The 8248-nt window shown below is 49.4% G+C and overlaps 1 non-coding gene across 1 annotated transcript; it reads left to right on the top strand.

Moving 5' to 3' along the window:
• Positions 1-6602: 6602 nt before the first annotated feature.
• On the top strand, positions 6603-6757 carry LOC143176534 (5.8S ribosomal RNA). Its single transcript, XR_013001069.1, has one exon. It is a non-coding gene; the product is annotated as a 5.8S ribosomal RNA (ribosomal RNA).
• The last annotated feature ends 1491 nt before the right edge of the window (positions 6758-8248 follow it).

The following is an 8248-nucleotide window of genomic DNA, read 5'->3' as shown; positions in this document are numbered from 1 at the left end:
CGGAGAGTTCATCTCCCGTCCGTCGGAAATTTCGAACGGCTTACGCGCGGAGAAATACACTTCTCCCGTCCGTCGAAATTTTTTTTTTTACTTTGAACAAGGCGCATAGAGCCCGCCGAACCACGATTTCCGTGCGTCTTACATCTTTCGACGATGGGACGATCCACGCGAAGAGTTGTTTCGTGCTCGCGCGAGGTGCGATAGCGTCGATTCGCTTTTCTGTACGGGGAGAAATAGAACGATGAGTTGACTTATCGGGTCTTCGTTGGAATTACCGTCGCTGGCATTGTAAACTCCAGATGACCTTGTGATTCCTTCGTCGGGCACTGGTAAAGGGTGGCGATGATTCGTTCTATAATAGAAATACCCGTCGTAGCGATTCGGCCGAGACACCCGCACGAAACACTCTCTCGTCGTGGAATCCCGCGTCGGAGAGTAAAACGCGCGAAGGCTTACTATGAGAGAAGAAATAGTATATGCCGGTGGTTCGCGTGTGTAGGCTCTATACGAAATTGCGATTCAAGAGAGTAGGAAAAGACGCGATGAACCACGATTTCCGTGCGTCTTACGTCTCTCGACGATGGGACGATCCACGCGAAGAGTTGTTACGTGCTCGCGCGAGGTGCGATAGCGTCGATTCGCTTTTCTGTACGGGGAGAAATAGAACGATGAGCTGACTTATCGGGTCTTCGTTGGAATTACCGTCGCTGGCATTGTAAACTCCAGATGACCTTGTGATTCCTTCGTCGGGCACTGGTAAAGGGTGGCGATGATTCGTTCTATAATAGAAATACCCGTCGTAGCGTTTCGGCCTAGTCACCCGCCACGAAACACTCTCTCGTCGTGGAATCCCCGCGTCGGAGAGTAAAACGCCGAAGGCTTACTTATGAAACTTACGTCTCTCGACGATGGGACGATCCACGCGAAGAGTTGTTACGTGCACGCGTATGGTGCGATTGCGTCGATTCGCTTTTCTGTACGGGGAGCAATAGAACGTTGAGTTGACTTATCGGGTCTTCGTTGGAATTACCGTCGCTGGCATTGTAAACTCCAGATGACCTTGTGATTCCTTCGTCGGGCACTGGTAAAGGGTGGCGATGATGCGTTCTATAATAGAAATACCCGTCGTAGCGTTTCTTCCGAGTCAACCGCTCACGAAACACTCTCTCGTCGTGGAATCCCCGCGTCGGAGAGTAAAACGCGAATTCATAGTATGGAAACTTACGTCTCTCGACGATGGGACGATCCACGCGAAGAGTTGTTACGTGCACGCGTATGGTGCGATTGCGTCGATTCGCTTTTCTGTACGGGGAGTAATAGAACGTTGAGTTGACTTATCGGGTCTTCGTTGGAATTACGTCGCTGCATTGTAAACTCAGATGACCTTGTGATTCCTTCGTCGGGCACTGGTAAAGGGTGGCGATGATGCGTTCTATAATAGAAATACCCGTCGTAGCGTTTCTTCGAGTCAACCCGCTCACGAAACTCTCTCTCGTCGTGGAATCCCCGCGTCGGAGAGTAAAACGCGAATTCATACTATGAAAACTTACGTCTCGACGATGGGACGATCCACGCGAAGAGTTGTTTACGGGCACGAGTTGTGAGTGGAGATTATGTGGATGCGTCGATTCGCTTTTCTGTTACGGGGAGAATAGAACGTTGAGTGACTTATCGGGTCTTCGTTGGAATTACGTCGCTGGCATTGTAAACTCAGATGACCTTGTGATTCCTTCGTCGGGCACTGGTAAAGGGTGGCGATGATGCGTTCTATAATAGAAATACCCGTCGTAGCGTTTCTTCGAGTCAACCCCTCACGAAACTCTCTCTCGTCGTGGAATAGAATCCGCGGTCGGAGAGTTAAACGCGAATTAATACTATGAAAACTTACGTCTCTCGACGATGGGACGATCCACGCGAAGAGTTGTTGTTACGTGCACGAGTATGGTGCGATTGCGTCGATTCGCTTTTCTGTACGGGAGAAATAGAACGTTGTGACTTATCGGGTCTTCGTTGAATTAGGTACGGCTGGCTTGTAACTCAGATGACCTTGTGTTTCTTAGGGAACTGGTAAAGGGTGAGGATGATGATGTTTATAGGGAGTGCGAGATTGATGTGTTCTTATAATAGAAATACGTCGTGAGCGTTAGTGATTAAAGAGTATAGCTTTACGAAGAGAACGGAGGAGGAGGTAAAAGAGGCCGATGCTTTAGAACTTGGAAGGAGTTCGGTTAAGTGTAGGAGATCGGTAGTGGTAGCGATTAGAGTTGTGTGCGGTAGGGATAGAGTGGGGATGTGAGTTGAGTTGAGTACGGGAGTTACGTGTTGTTGTTACGGTGCTTGTGGTATTCGTAGCTGAGGCAGTTGGTAAAGGAGTGGACTGGTGGATGCTGGTTTAGAAGGTGGTAATGGGTGGTGGTCCGGTGAGTAGGGTTTCGGAGTGTGGAGGAGTCGTTGTGTTTTAGGACCGGTAGGAGAGTAAGACGATTAAAGAGAGTAACAGAGACGTACGACGAGGGTTGCATAAAGGATGGAGTTGTTTAGACGTGGGCATGTTTAGTCGTAGAGTGTGTCGCGAAGAGTTGTTAGTGCGGTATGGGGAGGTTGAGTAGAGGTTGAGTTGTGTTAGGGGTGTATGAGGGAGGAGGGGTGATTGAATCGGTTGGTTGACTTTGGGTAAGGCGTTGGAATGAAGTCGAGTATGGTAATCGATGTTGAGGAGTGTTCGTTTGTAATAGGAGTAAGGTGGAGAAGTTGATTCACGAACTAGCTATCTTCGAGAATCGCTAGCGTTGGAAAGAGTAAGTCGTCGAATTCATAGTTGGATGTGGGTTACGTTTTAAGTATGGAACTTACGTCTGGTACGATGACGATCACGCGAGAGTTGTTACGTGCACGCGTATGGTGCGATTGCGTCGATTCGCTTTTCTGTACGGGGAGCAATAGAACGTTGAGTTGACTTATCGGGTCTTCGTTGGAATTACCGTCGCTGGCATTGTAAACTCCAGATGACCTTGTGATTCCTTCGTCGGGCACTGGTAAAGGGTGGCGATGATGCGTTCTATAATAGAAATACCCGTCGTAGCGTTTCTTCCGAGTCAACCCGCTCACGAAACTCTCTCTCGTCGTGGAATCCCCGCGTCGGAGGGTAAAACGCGATATATAATAGTATATGCCAGTGGTTCGCGCGCGTCGTCTCTGAGATACGCGGTCGACAGAGTTCCGAAAACACGTGATGTGCCACGATTTCCGTGCGTCTTACATCTTTCGACGATGGGACGATCCACGCGAAGAGAACGTTCGTGCTTGCGTGAGGTGCAACAGCGTCGATTCGCTTTTCTGTACGGGGAGAAATAGAACGTTGAGTTGACTTATCGGGTCTTCGTTGGAATTACCGTCGCTGGCATTGTAAACTCCAGATGACCTTGTGATTCCTTCGTCGGGCACTGGTAAAGGGTGGCGATGATTCGTTCTATAATAGTAATACCCGTCGTAGCGTTTCGACCGATGTCACCCGCCACGAAAGTCTCTCTCGACGTGGAAACCCCGCGCCGAAGAGTAAACGCGAAGGCTTACCATACGAAAGAAAACGGTATTATACGCCTGTGGTATGTGCGTCTCGGCTCTGTGATACGCGATCGGCAGAGTTACAAAAAAACGTTGATGGGCCACGATTTCCGTGCGTCTTACATCTTTCGACGATGGGACGATCCACGCGAAGAGTAGTTACGTGCTCGCGCGAGGTGCGATAGCGTCGATTCGCTTTTCTGTACGGGGAGAAATAGAACGATGAGTTGACTTATCGGGTCTTCGTTGGAATTACCGTCGCTGGCATTGTGAACTCCAGATGACCTTGTGATTCCTTCGTCGGGCACTGGTAAAGGGTGGCGATGATTCGTTCTATAATAGAAATACCCGTCGTAGCGATTCGGCCGAGTCACCCGCCACGAAACTCTCTCTCGTCGTGGAATCCCCATGTCGGAGAGTAAAACGCGAAGGCTAACTATATATAAGAAATATATAGTATTATTTATGCCTGTGGTTCTCCGTTTGCCCTACTCTCAGATACGCGACTCGGAGAGTTACGAATAATCGTGATGGACCACGATTTCTGTACGTCTTACATCTTTCGACGATGGGACGATCCACGCGAAGAGATCATTCCTGCTTGCGTGAGGTGCGATAGCGCCGATTCGCTTTTCTGTACGGGGAGAAATAGAACGATGAGTTGACTTATCGGGTCTTCGTTGGAATTACCGTCGCTGGCATTGTAAACTCCAGATGACCTTGTGATTCCTTCGTCGGGCACTGGTAAAGGGTGGCGATGATTCGTTCTATAATAGAAATACCCGTCGTAGCGATTCGGCCGTGTCACCCGCCACGAAAATCTCTCTCGTCGTGGAATCCCCGCGTCGTAGAGTAAACGCGAAGGCTTGCTATAGAAGACTATAGTTTATACGCCTGTGGTTCACCGGTTGCCTGCTCTCCGGGGTACGCGATCGCGCAGGAGTTACGGAAGAACTTGATGGGCCACGATCTCCAAGCGGCTATATCTTTCGACGATGGGACGATTCACGCGAAGAGAACGTTCGTGCATGCGTGAGGTGCGATAGCGTTGATTCGCTTGTCTGTACGGGGAGAAATAGAACGATGAGTTGACTTATCGGGTCTTCGTTGGAATTACCGTCGCTGGCATTGTAAACTCCAGATGACCTTGTGATTCCTTCGTCGGGCACTGGTAAAGGGTGGCGATGATTCGTTCTATAATAGAAATACCCGTCGTAGCGTTTCGACCGATGTCACCCGCCACGAAATTCTCTCTCGTCGTGGAATCCCCGCGTCGGAGAGTAACCGCCGAAGGCTTGCTATAGAAGACTATAGTTTATACGCCTGTGGTTCACCGGTTGCCGGCTCTCCGGGGCACGCGATCGCGCGAAGGTTACGGAGGGACGTGAAGCGCCCGAGCAATGAAACGTCCGCAGGAGGAAACGAGCAACCGCCGAACATTGTTTCGCGACGTTTCCATAATGTATTGTCGTTTCGCTCGCATCCCGCTTCTTTCCCCTAGTTTCCTCGACGCGTAGTTTCGCAGCCTTAGTGGACGAATCATTCTCGATTCGAGGAAAGATATGCAGTGGGGCGTGCAATGAGCCCGCCAGAGACCACGATCTCCAATGCGTCTTTACATCTTTCGACGATGGGATGATCCACGCGAAGAGAACGTTCGTGCTTGCGCGAGGTGCGTTAGCGTCGATTCGCTTTTCTGTACGGGGAGAAATAGAACGATGAGTTGACTTATCGGGTCTTCGTTGGAATTACCGTCGCTGGCATTGTAAACTCCAGATGACCTTGTGATTCCTTCGTCGGGCACTGGTAAAGGGTGGCGATGATTCGTTCTATAATAGAAATACCCGTCGTAGCGATTCGGCCGAGTCACCCGCCACGAAACTGTCTCTCTTTCGTCGTGGAAACCCCGCGTCGGAGAGTAAAACGCGCGAAGGCTGTGACTGTAACATATATATATACAGTATACAATGCCTGTGGTTTTTGCGCGTGTCGGCTCTTCGGTATACGCGATCGGCCAGAGTTACGGAGGGACGGTGAAGCGCACGAGAAATTGAAACGGCCGCACGATTGGAACCGAGCAACCGTCGAACATTGTTTCGCGACGTTTCCATAATGCGTTTTCGTTTCGCTCGCATACCGCTTCTTTTCCCCTAGTCTCTGAGACGCGTTTTCGAGCCGTTCTTCTACTATCGATTCTCGTAGAGAGAAGGGACCGGGTAGTCTGGAAGTGGAACCCGCATCTTGCGTGTACCGTACACGGAATTGAGAGGACCGGCCGTGAAGCTCGTTTTAAAGCCGTGCGTCTGACACCCAACTCTTGCGCGCCAATTTCGCGGCAAGAGATAATATGGGACGAATGACCGGCAAAGAGCCAGCTGTGAAGTCTGTTTTTTTAATCGAATCCGTGGACGTGTGTATGCCGTAGCGTCGCTCGTCGTGTTCGTTCATGGTCGTTCCGAGAGAAAGAACGAAAGCGGTAACGAAGGGACCGGCCGTGAAGCTCGTTTTAAAGCCGCGCGTCTGACACCCAACTCTTGCGCGCCAATTTCGCGGCAAGAGATAACATGGGACGAATGACCGGCAAAGAGCCAGCTGTGAAGTCTTTTTTCATTATTTGCTTTCAATCGATCGATCGGTACGATTCGTGCAACGTTTCGCGCGATGCGACGCGAAAACATGCGCGCAACAATAGATGCGTCTGATCGGAAGAACGCGAGGGTCGACTGCACGCGATGGATTCAGTATCGGGTAGGATACAAAATATATCCCCGTCGTTTCCACGCGTGCGAGTCTTCTGCGTCTTTCGCGGGTTTTTGAATGCACTATACGCCCGGAACGTCGAGAAATATATACATATTACTTGAACGTTTTTCGTCTCGAAAGGCTTCGGTGTCGTCTCCAAGGCGACGCCTGAATCTCCTTCGCGCGCTGGTCGGAGATTCAGGTATCAACTTTTATCTTCTCTTTGAAAGAAGAGAGATATTAGGTCGAACAAATGAGAATAAAATTATATATGTGAAATATAAAATTTATACGATTACCCTGAACGGTGGATCACTTGGCTCGTGGGTCGATGAAGAACGCAGCTAATTGCGCGTCAACGTGTGAACTGCAGGACACATGAACATCGACATTTCGAACGCACATTGCGGTCCACGGATACAATTCCTGGACCACGCCTGGCTGAGGGTCGTTTACGTACCATACACTGCTTGCGTAGCTCTGTCAAATCCCCGCCGTCGTTCACCTCTTCGGATCGAACGTTTTTTTACCGAAGGGCGCAAAGAACGTTTCTGAGTCGGGTTAAGAGAAGGATGCTACGTACGAGCGAACGATGGGTGTCTCGTCGGCGTTTGTCGCGGACACGCGAAAATTCTGTGAATTTCACGGACAGTGTACGTTCTAGTTGTTGCAAAACGATCGGAATCGTTTGTATGGACTCGCGTGAGTGTTCGCGGCGTCGTGCGTCGTTCAATTACGACCGCCCGCGGATACCGCTCCACTGCGATATGGATCTGAGCGACAACTTTTTCGGCTGTTCGTGAGATGAACGGTTTCGTGTGTTTAGAAAAATTTTTTTTCCCGCGCTCCCGACGTCACCTGAAATGATGCGTCAGAGGTGAAAGAAAATATTAAGAAGTCGAGAGAGAGAGAGACTACACACGTTTTATTCATATTTTGTATACCGTGCGTGAGACGGATGTGCACGACACGTCGTATGTCGGTATATTACCGACTGGCCCCAGGGAGATTGTTTTCTTCCTCTCTTACGAATGAGATGTACGTTTCGGAGGATCGTCGTTACCGAAACACACGGCAAAACGAGACTTCTCGCAGCAGAACCTTTATACACAATACACATCGACTCTTTTTACCCCGAGAGAGAGAGAAAAGGTGTATTTCTTTTTTTTATTTTTCGAATTCGACGCACGAACGCTTTGACGACTGGAGAAAAACACGGTGTGTGTTAAAATCGTGCGGGACGAGCATGCGTATTCGTAACGGGTCGAATAGTTCTTATTCCCCGTCGTCGCGTGTCCTCGCTGGACCACCACCGTGCGCTTCCGCCACGTTCAGTTGAATTTCGAAATATATATATATAAAAAGAATCACCATATACTCTCTTTCGGGAGGTGTATTTTTATCGGTTTCTGCTATAGAGAAGAGACGGAGATCGTGTTGTGAGGTGTAACGTTTCTGTATCCCCGTTTCGGAGGATCGTCGTTATCGGCGGAACACACGTCAAAACGAGACTTCTCGCAGAACCTTTATACACAATACACATCGACTCTTTTACCCCGAGAGAGAGAAAAGGTGTTTTTCTTTTTTTTTTATTTTTCGAATTCGACGCACGAACGCTTTGACGACTGGAGAAAAACACGGTGTGTGTTAAAATCGTGCGGGACGAGCATGCGTATTCGTAACGGGTCGAATAGTTCTTATTCCCCGTCGTCGCGTGTCCTCGCTGGACCACCACCGTGCGCTTCCGCCACGTTCAGTTGTATTTCGAAATATATATATATATATAAAAAGAATCACCATATACTCTCTTTCGGGAGGTGTATTTTTATCGGTTTCTGCTATAGAGAAGAGACGGACGATCGTGTGTGACACCACGTGGTAACGTTTCCGTATCCCCGTAAAATACGTTTATCTTTTCTCGTAGAAAAGAGAGAGGAAGAGG

This window comes from Nomia melanderi, unplaced genomic scaffold (genome assembly GCF_051020985.1).
Source record: "Nomia melanderi isolate GNS246 unplaced genomic scaffold, iyNomMela1 scaffold0619, whole genome shotgun sequence".
Taxonomy (NCBI): Eukaryota; Metazoa; Arthropoda; class Insecta; order Hymenoptera; family Halictidae; genus Nomia; species Nomia melanderi.
Note: the sequence above shows the minus strand (reverse complement) of the source record. Positions and strands in the feature narration are given on the sequence as shown.